Source organism: Hyperoodon ampullatus (genome assembly GCF_949752795.1).
Source record: "Hyperoodon ampullatus genome assembly, chromosome: 2".
Classification (NCBI taxonomy): Eukaryota; Metazoa; Chordata; class Mammalia; order Artiodactyla; family Ziphiidae; genus Hyperoodon; species Hyperoodon ampullatus.
In genome coordinates, this window is record NC_136915.1 from 78,832,105 (window position 1) to 78,849,260 (window position 17,156).

The window sequence follows — 17,156 nt, forward strand, 5'->3', positions numbered from 1 at the left end:
TAACCAAGACATCACTGAATCAAAGAGGAAATCAAAAAGTACCTAGAAACAAATGACAATGAAAATACAATGAACCAAAACCTATGTGGTGCAGCAAAAGCAGTTCTAAGAGGGAAATTTATAGCAATAAAATCCTACCTCAAGAAACAAAAAAAAAATCTCAAATAAACAATCTAATCTTACACTTAAACTAATTAGAGAAAGAAGAACAAAAAACCCTCAAAGTTAGCAGAAGGAAAGAAATCATAAATATCAGATCAGAAATAAATGAAAAAGAAATGAAGGAAAGCATAGCAAAGATCAATAAAACTAACAGCTGGTACTTTGAGAAGATAAACAAAATTGATAAACCTTTAGCCAGACTCATGAAGAAAAAAAGGCAGAACACTCAACTCAACAGAAATAGAAATGAAAAAGAAGTAACAACTGACCCTGAAGAAATACAAAGGATCATGAGGGATTAGTACAAGCAACTATATGTCAAGAAAATGGACAACTTGGAAGAAATGGACAAATTCTTAGAAACACACAACCTTCTAAGACTGAACCAGGAAGAAACAGAAAATATAAACAGACCAATCACAAGCACTGAAATTGAAACTGTGATTAAAATCTTCCAACAAACAAAAGCCCAGGACCAGATGGCTTCACAGGTGAATTCTATCAAACATTTAGTGAAGAGCTATCACCTATCCTTCTCAAAACCTTCCAAAATATAGCAGAGGGAAAAACATACCTAAACTCATTCTACAAAGCCACCATCACCCTGATACCAAAAACCAACAAAGATGTTACAAAAAAAGAACACTACAGGCCAATATCACTGATGAACAGACATGCAAAAATCCTCAACAATATACTTGCAAACAGAGTACTTCCAACAGCACATTAAAAGGATCACATACCATGATCAAATGGGGTTTATTCCAGGGATGCAAGGATTCTTCAATATATGCAAATCAATCAATGTGGTACACTGTATTAAAAAATTGAAGGAGAAAAACCATATGATCATCTCAATCGATGCAGAGAAAGCTTTCAACAAAATTCAACACCAATTTATGATAAAAACCCTGCAGAAAGTAGGCATAGAGGGAACTTTCCTCAACACAATAAAGGCCATATATGAAAAACCCACAGCCAACATCGTCCTCAATGGTGAAAAACTGAAACCATTTCCACTAAGATCAGGAACAAGACAAGGTTGCCTACTCTCACCACTCTTATTCAACATGTTATGGAAGTTTTAGCCACAGCAATCAGAGAAGAAAAAGAAATAAAAGGAATCCAAATCAGAAAAGAAGGAGTAAAGCTGTCACTGTTTGCAGATGACATGATACTATACATAGAAAATCCTAAAGATGCTAGTAGAAAACTACTAGAGCTAATCAATGAATTTGGTGAAGTTCCAGGATACAAAAGTAATGCACAGAAATCTCTGGCATTCCTATACACTAATGATGAAAAATATGAAAGAGAAATTAAGGAAACACTCTCATTTACCACTGCAACAAAAAGAATAAAATACCTAGGAATAAACCTACCTAAGGTGACAAAAGACCTGTATGCAGAAATGTATAAGACACTGATGAAAGAAATTAAAGATGATACAAACAGATGGAGAGATATACCATGTTCTTGGATTGGAAGAGTCAACATTATTAAAATGACTATACTACCCAAATAAATCTACAGATTCAATGCAATCCCTATCAAAATAGCAATTTCACAGAACTAGAACAAAAAATTTCATAATTTGTATGGAAACACATAAGACCCTGATTAGCCAAAGCAATCTTGTGAAAGAAAAACAGAGCTAGAGGAATCAGGCTACCTGACTTTAGACTATACTACAAAGCTACAGTAATCAAGACAGTATGGTACTGTCAGAAAAACAGAACTATAGATCAATGGAACAGGATAGAAAGCCTGGAGATAAACCCATGCATTATGGTCACCTTATTTTTGATAAAGGAGGCAAGAGGATACATGGAGAAAAGACAGCCTCTTCAATAAGTGGTGCTGGGAAAACTGGACAGCTACATGTAAAATAATGAAATTGGAACACTCCGTAACACCATAACACACTCCATAATACACAGAAATAAACTCAAAATGGATTAAAGACGTAAATGTAAGGCCAGACACTATAAAACTCTTAGAGGTAAACATAGCAGGACAGTCTATGACATAAATAACAGCAAGATCCTTTTTGACCCACCTCCTTTACAAATGGAAATAAAAACAAAAATAAACAAATGGTACTTAATGAAACTTAAAAGCTTTTGCACCACAAAGGAAACCATAAACAAGATGAAAAGACATCCCTCAGAATGGGAGAAAATATTTGCAAACAAAGCAACTGACAAAGGATTAAACTCCAAAATATACAAACAGCTCATGCAGCTTAATATCAAAAAAAAAAAAAAAACCACTCCAAAAATGGGCAGAAGACCTAAATGGACTTTTCCCCAAAGAAGATATACAGATTGCCAACAAACACATGAAAGGATGCTCGACATCACTTATCATTAGAGAAATGCAAATCAAAACTACAATGAGTTATTACCTCACACTAGTCAGAATGGCCATCATCAAAATATCTACAAACAATAAATGCTGGAGAGGGTGTGGAGAAAAGGGAACCCTCTTGCACTGTTGGTGGGAATGTAAATTGATACAGCCACTATGGAGAACAGTATGGAGGTTCCTTAAAAAATTAAAAATAAAACTACGATATGACCCAGCAATCCCACTATACTCTGAGAAAACCATAATTCAAAAATAGACATTTACCACAGTATTCATTGCAGCACTATTTACAATAGCCAGGACATGGAAGCAACCTAAGTGTCCATCAGCAGATGAATGGATAAAGAAGATGTAGCACATGTATACAATGGAATATTACTCAGGCATAAAAAGAAACAAAATTGAGTTTTTTGTAGTGAGGTGATTGGACCTAGAGTCTGTCATACAGAGTGAAGTAAGTCAGAAAGAGAAAAACAAATACCATATGCTAACACATATATATGGAATCTAAAACAAACAAACAAAAAAAATGGTTCTGATGAACCTAGGGGCAGGACAGGAATAATGATGCAGACATAGATAATGGACTTGAGGGCATGGGGATGGGGAAGGGTAAGCTTGGACGAAGTGAGAGAATGGCACTGACATATATACATTACAAAATGTAAAATAGATAGCTAGTCGGAAGCAGTCACATAGCACAGGGAGACCAGCTTGTTGCTTTGTGACTACCTAGAGGGATGGGATAGGGAGGGTGGGAGGCAGATGCAAGAGGGAAGAGATATTGGGATATATGTATACATATAGCTGATTCAATTTTTTATACAGTGGAAACTAACACAACAATGTAAAGCAATTATACTCCAATAAAGATGTTAAAAAAAACCAAACTCATTAAGAAACAAAGTGGGAAGAAAGATAGGTAACAAAATAAATATGCATAATAATAACTATTTTAAAGGAATTAATTATATAGAGCAGACTGACAATAACCTTAATAACATGTATGTTATTTATTAAAAATAATCAAGAATTTATTTTTTAAAAGAGATAAAACAAAAACAGATGGATAGGGCTTCCGTGGTGGCACTGTGGTTAAGAATCCGCCTGCCAATGCAGGGGACACCGATTTGAGCCCTGGTGCGGGAAGATCCCACATTCTGCAGAGCAACTAAGCTCGTGCACCAGAACTGCTGAGCCTGTGCTATAGAGCCTGCAAGTCACAACTACTGAGCCCGTGTGCCACAACTGCTGAACCCCGAGTGCCTAGAACCCATGCTCCACAACAAGAGAAGCCGCCACAGTGAGAATCCCATGTACCACAACGAACAGTAGCCCCCACTCACCACAACTAGAGAAAGCCTGTGCACAGCAAGGAAGACCCAATGCAGCCAAAAATAAATAATTAAAATTTAAACATTTTTAGAAAAGAAAAGACTTAAGAAAAAAAAAAAAACAGATGGATATGAAAAAGAACCAATTAGAAGTCTGGGAAGGAAGAAAAATTTTTACAGAAAAAAAATTAATGGGATTATAAACCCCAGAATGAAAATAGTGGAAGAAACAATTAGAAAATTGGAAAACAGAAAAGAAATTTACCCAGAATGAAGCACAGAGAAACAAAAAGTATTTTTTAAATATAAAATATTAGATATAAGACATAAACAATAGATGACAAGATCTAATTTATGTCTACTAAATGCTGCAGAAAATGGAAATATCATGAAGAAGTATTATTTGAAGAATTAATAAGTATGAATTTTGCAAAAATTAAAGAAATACATGAACACTTACATCTGAGTATTTTCTCTGGGTATTGAGCAGGGTAAATAAAGATAAATCTAGCCAAAAGGTGAGTTATCAAACGTGTAGGACATTGAAGATGTTAAAAAACAAAACAAAACAAAACAATAAAACCTAACAGGAAAAAACAAAGAGACACTACCATGACAATTATACTGATAGTAAACTTGTCAGTAGTAAATAAATGTCAGAAAAGAATGAACAAATATTTTAAAAGTGCTCGGGGAAATTTTCTGTCAATTTATCAGTTTTTACCTAGTTAAGCTATTTTTCAGGAAGGAAAGCAAAATGGAAGCGTTTTCAGATAAGCAAAAACAAAGGGAGTTTACTACTCACATACTTTCACTAAAAGATCTATTAAATAATATACTTCAGGAAATTGACAAATTAACGTATAAGGAAATTGCCGAAATGAAGGAACAATGGTGAGACCAGAAATTGATTAAATATGTCAACAAATGTAATCAATGATTATCTTTGAGAACAATATTTGTGTGTCCACACATTTAAAACAAAGAAAATAAAAACAAGAAGTATTGTGTGTGTGTTGGCGGGAGGGAGAGAAGGTGTTCAATGGCTGCTGAAAACTTGATCAATCCAAAAGCTAACAAAAAAAAAAAAGAAAACACAAACAGAAATCCAAAATAAGATTATAGAAATAGGCCCAAATATAACAGTATTCTCAATAAGTAAAAATGGAAGAGAGAGAATATCAGAATAGACTGAAAAAAACAATAGCACTGTATTGCTTACTAGACACAATCTAAAACAAAAATCACACAGGATGGTTAAAATAAAGAAGCTGGAAAATATCAGAAAAATACAGATTAACACAGAAGGTAGTCTTGTGAATAAAGGAAAAAATGGTGAAACCAGAAATCCAAATAAGCTGGTCTATCTATACATTTTTTAATCATAAGTATCTATGACAATGTGTTAAAATTTGATTAAGCTGATTGTTTTTTTTGTTTTATTGCCCTCTGGAACTTTCCTTATAGTAGTAATAGTTCCTAATAAAAATATTGTTTAAAAAATTATATTGGATACAGGGAGCCAGGAGTTTTACAATAACTTCTCAGCTATGTCACTAATTTTGGTAACTTTATAGTCTTGAGGTAGTACATCTAGAAAATTAGAATTTTGGATTTTCAGTGGTTCATGTATCTGCTGCATCAATATCACTGTCACATATTAAAAAATACCTCTTGGATCAGAATCTTCAGATGGGGCCAAGTTTGATATAGGGCAGGCATGTCTATTCTTAAAGCCCACTCCCCACCCCCATGAAGGACATCTGGATTTGGAAACCATTAATAAAGAACCTCTCATTTCAAAGGAAACTGGCTATGATTTCTCATAATCTCAAAATCAAACTGTTAATAATCTTACTCTTCCTTTTATTGGGAAAAGATCCAAATAGTAAACCAAATTAAAGGCTAAAGACATTAGATTTATATGTATTAGAAAAAAAGCAGAAGCAGAGCAAAATAATTATTTTTAGTAAATAATACTTCAAAAGCTTTCTATCACCTACCACACAGGTTCTTAACACAGACTTGATAGGAGTTCAGAGGCTCTACAGAACCCCCTAAAATGTGTGCAATTGTGTATTATGTGTGCATTTTCAGGAGGACAGGGTCATTAGTTTTCATTTAGTTACAAAGTTTTGTAATTCTAAATAGATTAGAAACCACTGATTTAAGAAAATGACCATAAGAAACTAAAAATACTAGAAAGAACCTTCCCCAAACCTTGTAGCATTTCAGTGTGATGCTAGAAGTCATGACTAAATGTTGCTTTGTGTGTAGGATTGAGGTCAGCACTAATTCATTAGGAGGTAGTGACTGAGGATCCAAGAGAGATAATTTACAATGACGTGCCCTGACACCTTGAAACACCATAAATGGAAAAGGGGATTCTTTAAGCTGGTACTGTGTAGAAAAGGATGGTCAAATAGGAGACCATTATAGGAGGATAGAAACTGGGTTCCAGTCCTGCCTTGCCCCACAAGGAGGAGTGTGGGCAAGTCACCTGGCCTCTCCTCATCAAAATGTGAAGGTAGTGGCAGGTCACTTAAAAATGCCTTCCTGTTCTAGATTCCGTAATTCTACCAGAAACAATGTTCTCTCCTCCAAAACAGAAGAAAAACCAACATCACACCCCAAGTACAGATCTAAATGCAATTCAGAAAATCTAATGAAGGATCAGAAATAGAAAAATCCAATTTTAGAAAAAAAATTAATTTTGCTAATCCAATAATCTGAACATCAATTCCATGAAAAATTAGCACAATATACTGTGTCTCTTTGAGCAAATAATTAAGTTTCAGCAAGCAGACAAAGGCCATTAGGATGACTAAAAGTTAGGGATGTGATTCTCCTTTCAAGGTGTTCTCATTTCTCTTGAAAGTTCAAAATTAACAAATTAGATAAGCTTGGGCAGGCTTCTATTCAACTGGCAGTCAGCCCAAACCACCATTTATCCTAGGAGTCCTACAGTCAAAGCACGATCATATGAGCTTATGCCCACTAGATCCTTCGAGTTGTGACTGCATTAGTCTTTAGCTGACCCAAACTATTAGTATTTATTATTCCTAAAAGTCTATCTAGTTAATCCCCTGGTTTCCAAACTGCGTGCCAAGCCATCATGGAATACCTGAAGCAAACTCACAGGGCACTAAGATATTTTAAAATTTAAAGGGACACACATCCATATTTCTCAGACCTCCTTTGAACTGCTAGCATGGTTTCAACTTTAAGTCTTGCTACATTCCTTTCTATGAAATTGGATGTTTGCAAAGTTAGGTTTTTGATGATTGCTATGTAACACATAAGTGTAAACTAAGTAATACACAAAATTCATTGTGGAATAAGAAATGAGGGAGGCAATATCCGACCTGATTCCAGAGTTTTAAAAGTTGTAAAGTATCCAACAGGTACACATATTCCATTAGTAAGCAATTGTGGTTATTTAAGAATGAAATAAAAATATGATTTTGTGTTTCAATTTCTGTGTATTAGCTTTTTTTCCAAATGTTATGTTAGGACATAAATACTAAGTTATTTGGACTTGCCAACTTAATGAACAGAAAAATTACCGAGACACCAAAAGTCATGAGAAAGTTTGGGAAGCACTGGTTAAGTGTCAAGAGGGGTCCAAAGCTTGGATGGAAAACAAGCTTTACATTCGAAGTTGTAGGGAATATATTTGTTCTTGGATTATACAATATAATAGGAGGGGAAGAAGAGGAGGGGAAAGAGGAGAAGAAGGAGGAGGAGAAGCAGTAGAAGAAGAAAAAGAGGAAATAGTAGTGGTGGTAATATTAGTAATAATAGTATTAACTGAGTTCTTACTACGTGACAGGTATTATGCTAAGCACCTTATCTAACTTAATTTCTTTCAGTCTCATAACTGTTCATCCAGCCTGTATGCTCTCATAGGTGTTGAATATCCTCTGCTCTGGCTAGTAAACAGCTGTTATTTCAGTCCTTCAAGGGCTCCCCCACTACTCTGGCAGTCCCAGCCCCTTCCCCAGGTACCCCCCTGGACTACCTACAATACAGCAATTAAAGTAGCCAGAGAGGGAGTCCCCAGAACCCTGCTCCAGCCCTATGACTGGCATTGCTATGATTGATCAAGTCCTGGGCCTTCTTAATTGTTAATTAAATATTTAGCATTCAGTTAAGTTGATTCTTCATGGGAATACTATGAGGAAGGTGCTTTTACTCTCAGATTTAGATGTTGATCTTGATTCCAGGTCTATGTGACTCCCAAGTCTGGGTTCTCCACCACCATATGTAGGTAACTAAGCACCATCTAGTTAGAACTTCCACACATTTCTATCACATGTTTGACCAATAGGCCTAAGCCTATTCCAGTATCTGGAACACCCTGGACCTGCAGTCACTTCACATTCCTCTTGATTTGAGGAGCAATCTTAAACATAAGGGACTCTTTCTAAGGAAGTTCTTCATTAGCTGACATCAACTTTCCAACTTGCAAGCACACTTTCTAATATTCTATAGTAGAATTTTAAAAATCAATAAACATCATCTATTCTGCAAGAGGCAAATCACATGGTTTAAATCCCACAGTGTCTTGCTTTTCAATAGTGAATGGAAAGAATCATCTTAGCAGGCTTGGATGGCAGGAGCAGCTTCCACAGTTGGCTATACCTTTCCCAAGTGATGCTGGCAGAATGACCCTCTCTTGGTCCCAGGGTACCTACACACTCTCAGGGCACTCTCAATGTTACTAGAAGGAACCTGGGAGTTTCCTTTCTGAGTTGACATAGGAGTATAACTTTTCCAGAATACAGCATATCTACTGATAGCAAATCACATCAAGAGAATTGCTTCCTCTCCTTGCAGAATGAGGTTTGGATCCCAATCCCTTTGAGATTGGTGGGAAGAGTTGTCAAGAGCAATTCCTCTATTTTTAAATCAGTTATACTTCAATAGAAAAGGGCAATTATTTTTAACCAAGGAAGGGTGAAATTCCACCCCAACCACCGAGTCCTTTTCCTGTTGACTATAGGACATGGTTTCCTCCCTCTCCTAGTCTACGATTTCTTCAGACTGACCCCACAGTGTGCTCCTGTTGAGTGATACCATGAGATTCTTGATGGAACAAAAGCAGCTGCTGCCCTCCTTCCCAGAGGAAGGTCTTCACTCTTCTATTTGTATCTGTTCTCACCTATCATGAGGTCACCCTTCCACTCCCCTAATATGAATCTGAATTATCTATTAAACTGAAGTGATTATAAAATGATCACAGTAAAATAAATGTCATCAGGCTTCATTTTGTGTGAATAAGCAACTTTCTGGAAACAAAATGCCCTTCACTTTTCCAGGCACTATTAAGTAAATTTCCTTTTTCAGGGCTCTAATCAGCATCCTTAAACGGCAAATTCATCTCCTATCGGTAATGATTTGCTCCCACTGAATAGTTTAATTTACTCCAGCTCACCAAAGGTTCAGGTCCAGTGTAATTAGAATACTATCAACTGGGTATAGCAAGGACAGTCATTTTTGTCTTTACTCTGACCTAATTTTACAAGTTTTCAGGGTAAGTTTTCAAAACTCCAGGTATTCAGAGCCAGATATTCAGAGTGGATCTGCTTGATGCAATTAGAGAAGAGCTCCCTAGGCTGAGAAAATTGGAGGGTAGATTAGTTGTTTGGTAGAAAATTTAGTGTCTAAAGGTAGAAATGAATTGATATCTTTATTTAAGTAACCAACACATGTAAAAGTTATACCTAGAATAAGAGTAAAATAAATATTCAAATGAAGGTATTTTAAAGTTAATAGGCACTTAGCTTCCACGTCCTCAGTTCGAAGTTAAGACAAATTAAGGTTGGTGGAGGTTATCAATCAAAGGCACATAACTAGTTAATGGAAGAGCCGAGTTAGAACCTAAGTTTCTTGCATCTCAGGTTTCCATTATTTCCCATATACCATATGGCACTGCAAATGGTCTAGAAAGAAAAGCTATACTTTTTCTTTTTAACTCTTTATATATTCTTTGAATAAAAATACAAACAACCAAGTCCAAACATCCAATTTCATTCAAAACCAACTTACTAAACATTTTTCATGTGCAAGATATTATGTAAGATACTAAAAAGGGGCTGGAAAGTTGACCACGATATATCCTCTGCCCTCAAGGAACATACAATCTAACAGTAATCTAATAGTAGTGTCCTTTTTTTCCTTGAGCAAAATATTCTAGTTAATCTTTAAATTTTTACCAAGTTTTTTCAAACAAGAATTGATTTTATTTTTGAGATTTGACAGATTTTATCAGACTATAATCCTTCCTGATATGTAACATTACTTTTGGACAGATCTTGTCCTTAAAGCTAAGCATTCTCCTTTTCCCTTGCAAATTTAGAAATGAGTTTACAGGAGCCACACCTGAATGAATTCCTAATGACCTACTTTAACTATTGTGAATTTGCCTTAAGTAGTGTGATTAACCTCCCCTGTAAAAGATCTTTTTTCTAAATATAGAGCAGAGTTACTGTAATGGGAAGAAGCCCTTTTGGATGCCGAAGTTCTCCCTCAGTCAGGGAGGATAGTGTTGGGGGGATGCACAGAAGTCACCTAGAGAAACTGCCAAAATCAACTACACTATTTTAATGAGCTCTGAAATAATCCTATACACTCCCTGCAAAAGAATAGATGGATTTCTTCGTGGAGAGGGGAAATAAAGAGCTTTCACTGATGATAAAGCTCCCACCATTTTTTTTTTTTTTGCTTATCTATAAATTTTATAGGTAGAAACTGTATTAGAAAGGAGATAGGCAACATCATAAGCCAAAGAAGGAGCATTTGTATTTTTAATTCCATCACTAGCTTACTGACATTGAGCAGCAACAGAAGTCCAATGCTCCACCTGATCTATAATACATATGTGTCCTATGCCTACTGAGTCAAAGAATAACAGAAGTAATCAGGACAGTGATTTTTATGCTGGAGCCTTCACAGGAGAGCATTTAGATTGTGAAGCTTAAGAAGGTGAAAATGAAGAGCATACAATGTCAGCAGAGCTATAAAAATTGAATGGGCTGAGAGTATAAGCAAGTTCAGGACAGCTGAAACTTCTTATTCACAAATTTCAAAATGATGTATCGAGACCTATTTGTACCATTTGGGACTTATAGTCCAGCAACTCTCAGACTCCATGTATAGCCTAAAAACATCTGGCATGAAATTGCAACTGCTCTGGATCAGATTGTCTAATGTTGAATCGCACAGTCGGTGTCTCAAATTAGGCCAGGACCAATGTCAAAATGGTGCTTTATCTTCTGTGCAACCAACTCAGTGCAGCTGTTTTCCTTCCACCGTCATGAGATTTCTCATGTCAGGACTGCCTCAGACGTGCCAGTCCTGTCTTGCCCATACAAAGTAGAACTACTGGGAGTCAGACGTTCAATCATGTAGTACATATTTATTGAGAACCTGTAATCAGCATGTGTAATGCAGGGCGTTGAGAAAGCAGGATAAATGAGACCCATCCAACTCCTCTGCCATTCACAGTGGTAATGATCCCACATACAGGATTCCAGAACATATCTTTTCCCAAATATTCTGTTCCATTGTCAGACATGTCCTGCCTCTTAATTCATTAAATAGAGTCACTGCATAACTCTTAAAGAATGGTAATATTGGAGCTGTTGAAATTTCAGCATGTGGCATTTAGGATGTAGGGATTTGAAGTAGGAGAAGAATCCTTGTACTTTTAAAGGTAAGATGGCATGGAATTGATAAGGCCTTGGTAATAAAAGGCAACCAAGAATCATGTAATTTCAGATGGTATTAAATAAACTTTACCTCCCCTTGGACCAAATAAATTAGAAAACATGTAATAGGGCCAACTCACTGCATAACTTCGGGGATGCCCTTTATATCATAGTCTAAATCAATGGCACCCTTGAAGTTGTGCAGTGCACAGCATGCATGGGCTATATGCAGAAAGTCTGCATGGATGTAAATAATACATTATGAACTATCAGTCACCTTTGGACCTGCACACTTTCCCAGTTACATCTAATGTTCTTCAAACTTCTTTCTCACTGCCTGTCACAGGGTCATACCCAATAGGATGTGGGATATGAAGATCTTTCTTCCCATTGCCTCATATCATAGGAACAAGATGCCTTTAGTAGGAAAGTCCAGCACTGTAGGAGCCTTACTATATGCCAGATGCTTTACTAAGTACTTCACCTTTAATATTTAATCTTCAAAACCATAAAGGGATTATTATTAATATTCCCATTCTATAAAGAGAAAATTTGTCCAAGGTCACATAGCTAAATCTAGCTGTGTCTGCGTTCATAACGCCCACCCCTTACTACCTCCTGTCTTTTTATCCATTCAATGATTTGATCATCAGTAAATATTAATTGTGTGTCTACTATATGCCAGGCACTGTTCTATAGTGAACAAGACAGAAGTACCTGTCCTTGGGTACTTTACATTATAAAGGATTAGACACACAATAAGCCAATAAACAAGCCTTTTTTTTAAAAGATAATTTCTCAAGTAGTGGCAAGCCCTATGAACAGAATGAAATAGGTAACAAAATACAAAATGACTGGGTGGGGGTGGTGAAGCCTACTTAACTGCGGTGGTCAGAAAAAGATGATGATTAAGTGAAAGCTTAGTAAAAAGAAAGAGCTAGTCATGCACAAATAAGGGGGGAAAATACTATAAAAGTTCAAAGGCCATGAGGTGAGAACAATGCTGGAATGTTTCAGAAGAAAGAAGAAGGTCATGTGGTCAGAGTATGTGAGCAACAGAAAGTGTGGTACAAAATATGGTCAGTGAGGTAGGCAGGGGACAAACTATGGGGGCCTGGAAAGGTGTTTGGATTTTTTTCATAAATACAATGGAAAGTTATTGGAAGGTTTTAAGTAGGAGATTTATATGACAGGACTTATGAAATACAAAACAATATCATCTTGGTCTCAACATGGAATGAAGTATATAGGTGGGCAAGAGTGATAACAAGGAACCAATTAAGAGACTCTTGCTGTTCCACAGTAAGAGATAACGGGGATTTGACCTAGGACATAACGCTGAGGGCAATAAGAAGTGGTCTGAATTCAATGGCATAGCTATCAAAAGTTGGGGATGGCTTGCATATGGAAAATGAAGAAAAGGGAGAAATTAAGGATGTCTCCAAGGTTCTGCCCTGAGCAATTAGGTGGAGATGCTGCCTTTTACTGAACCAGAGAAGAGTGTGGGAGTCTTGGTTTGAACAGATATTTGGAAAAATAATCATTTGTTCTTGCTCATGTTAAGTCTGAAGTGCCTTCAAGACATTTAAGTGGAGATGCTGAGTGGATGTCCCAAACTTATAGGGAGTCATCGATGTAGAGATTTGATAGTTATCAACTTAAAAGTCAGAAAAGTAGAGATTTAATGTCATCAATGTGGAGTCATCAATGCATTCAGTAAAATGGGACTAGAAGAATTCCCTTGGGGAGATATAGTGGGCAAAGTTAAAATAGAGAAGAGGGTTGGAGATAATCCTTCAACATTGAGAGGAACAGCCAGGGGACATGGAAGAGAAACTAGCAGGGCAGGAGAAACTCAGAATGATGCCCTACAGAGTCCTTCCCTTCCCTTTAAAATGGAGAAAAAAATACCAAGCTTGGTTACCGCCCCAGGAGAGTTATAAATGTCAAATGTGACACTATAGGTTAAAGAAAGGAATTATAACTTAAAAAGAGCAACATAATTGGAGAACACTTTTTTAATTAGTTCATCTCTGCCATATACTAAATTTATAAATTTGAGCAAGTAATTTTCCTCTCATTCTCAGTTTACGAATCTGTAAAATGATACTAGCCTCATAGCATTTTTGTATTTTTTTATAGATTAAATGAATATATGTTAAGCACTTAGGTTGACTGGCTTATAGTAAGTGCTAAAAACATGATGACTTGGAGATGCCTTATTGGTATCATGGTCCAATAGAGAAAAAGCCTGGACGTTGGCCTTAAATAGACCTTATTTTAAATCCCAGCTCTGCCAATGGACCTTTAGAAAGTTGTTGAACCTCTCTGAGTCTACTTCCCCATCTGTAATACAGAGAAAATAATACCTACCACTTGGTGGCATAGAGAGGATTAGAATGACAGATGAAAGGTCCTGGTAAATAGAAACCACTTCATAATGTATAGCTTTTACTTTATTTATGGTTGTTATCATTGCCTAAGTCACATGGCTAGAATATAGCACAGCTCAGAGCAGAGATTCCAAATTGCAGCCCTTGGACTCTAAGTTCAGTGCTCTTCTTAAAAGATCCTGTCACTCAATAAGCACTCTCCAAGCAATCTGTTTGTCATCTTTAATGAGATGAGTAACACCTTCCTTAGAATTCGTGTCCCCACCCCCTCACAGACCATAAGTCCACAATCATTAACATCTATGATCTAATGGTTTCACAATGCCTTGGTGCTCAAAATAGCTTCCCTGGGAGGAACAAACATCCTCCTGCCTTCTCCACTGAGAATGTAATGATGAATAACAAAACTCTGTTCTCTAACTGCATTGAGTAGCTAGCTAGCAGGAATGGAGGGAGAGATGAATTTCCATATTTACCCATAAAGAGGGCATGTCTTCCCATGTACCCTATTATATTTTAGGATTAAAAAACATTTGGAGTCTTCAGTCAAAAACGTAATTGCATATTTGACCCATCTCTGTTTTGACATTAAAAACTGGTGAGAAAAGGATGGTTATTATGAATAAATATTACAATTATCTTCAGTAAAAATTCTTCGAGTTTCTCAGATAAAAGATGTTTATATGGCATATAGATGATGATTCTTCTATGATTAGCTATATTCTATCCCAAAAGCACTTAGCAAAGTGTGTGAATAACATTACTAACCATGGGTATTGTATTTTATATTTACATTTTCAAGGTTTTATTGCTATACGAATATTATTCAAATAGTTTTCTCTAGCCAAGTTTTGTGTGTTTACTTTGAATAACAGACCTTCACTTGAAACAAATACTATTAAAATGGCTCCCACACAAGGAAATTAAAAGAAGAGAGATGAAGTTGACTGGTTATACACACATACACTGAGAGTGAAATGAAACATGAGAAAGAAATAGAAAGCTTTTGAAGGAGATAAAGTAGAGTTTGAGTGGTAGATGTAATAAAGCGAGGAATCAGAAACAAATTATCTATGAATCAAACTAGGCTACATTTATGCTCTTACTAGAATCTAAATCCATCTGATAGGCACTATGAGGGATTGCAAAAGATCTAATTTTTACCCTCAAGGAGTTTATAGGCTAGCCAAGAAAGCAGTGCACACACACACACACACAGGGACACAAGTACACACACACACACACACTTAAAATACTTAAAAAACAATATAGGAAAATGTGTAAATCATATAGAAAAAAAAACTTAGTTTAGGGTTAGCTTTGTAATAAAACCCAGAAAACCATCTATGTATATAAATGGCACAAATACCTGATTTGATTGTGTGTTACCACATTTGACTTATTTATTCTTATGAACTGACTTACAATTCTTTGGGACAGTCAAATTCTACCTCCAAGTTTCTCTGTCCCACTGTCCTGATGCCCTGTTGTGATGCACTAGATAGTGGACAAGCTGTCAAGAATCCCTGCTGTTCAGCCAAACTAATTGAAGAGGCCACAGTTGATATGCTTCAGGAAATATTTGAAGCTCCTTTCCCTGGAATGGTAGGCTTTTCTAAAACAGGGACTATATTTCAATAGTACTTCTGTTTATTTCCTGGGGAACCTAAGATGGTCCTTTTCATTGCATCTTTTAGATTTCTTCATGGTATGTATTAAGTGAATCATAAATAGTTACTGAATTGAGGTTGTTACACCTTGAGTCTTTAATAGGTAACCAAGGATAATATCAGACCCAGGACTGAGGACAGTCATGAACACCATGCTTCTCAAGCAGCAGGAAGCATGATAGAAGGCAATGAAAAAACCACAGTGGAGGACAGTGACCGACTGTTCAACAAATATGATTATCTTCTAAGTTAGGCATTAGAGATAAGATGTGTTATCAGCTCTTCACTCTAGAGCACTGGGTTGCTGCATGTGCTCTGTGTCTGATATCTAAAGTCAGTGAAGGTCTGGCCACACATAGTCTCTGAAATGTGTTGAAATTGGTGATTTTAAAACAGCTATAAATACATAGCTTAAAACTACTCTGGGTCCATCTATGAAACTAGGGCAATAATGCCTAGCCATACAAATCTGCAAAATGCTTCAGATAATTCTCTAGTTGGGTAGATACTTCTATGCCCAAGACCTTTATCACTTCAAAGGAGCAAATGAAAACTGATAGGCACCAAGGATGGCCAGTCTATCCCATACTGGCCCTGTTTTAGACATGCTACCAAGACCCATATTTGGCTTGTGGACTTTCTTTAAATATGTTATCTAAGACCAGAAATCATTTTTAATTAAGAAATTGCCCCATTGCATTTGTACAACAGTCAAAATTTGTTCATTTAGGGATTCTGTTTAAAAGCAATCTAGTTTTGTTGAACTCTGTATAATGTTAAAAAAAATCTGAGTCAAGTTTTGGGTGCCCCTGGGATAAACCTTGAGTGAATGTGCCCCCTCATGACTAGTAGTTCACAAGAGATTCACACCTTCATAGAGAAACCATTCAACACCTGATGATTTCTTCTGACTGGGCTTTAACCAGGAAATAAAATTCTCCTTGAACAACTTGATATGTTTGAGCTAAGACTCCAAGAAACATATGGGATGCAAATGCATTCTGTCTGAGCCCAACAAAAGATTTCCTGAGCTCCTTGCAAACTGGGTTCTGGGCACACACTTCTGATATCTCCCTATGATAAACCCAGCCCAATAAATCAAATACATCATGTATAAGAAATGGTACAAAACAGATACTGAAAAATATCATATAACTACATGAATAATTTTGTTTATAAATTTAGTTCTACCAATTATAGAGGAATATAAAAGATGCCAAATTTCCAGGGAGAAGCAGATATACAATAGAAGATGGATTATCCATTATTCCTCTGGAATAGTTCATTGTCTACAATCTAATACTCCACTAGACCTAGGCAGGCATATCCTGTAGGATCTCACCTGATGCCTTCATATATTTCCATGCTACTCTGGGGATCCTTCCTTAATCTGAGAGTCTCATAATATATAAAATCAAAGTTGGAGCTATGTGTCTGAGAGCAGGGCTGAGTGATTAAACTAAGCACATTTTTAAGACTGAAATGAGGAAGGCCAGAGTTCTTCTGGCTCTGCCT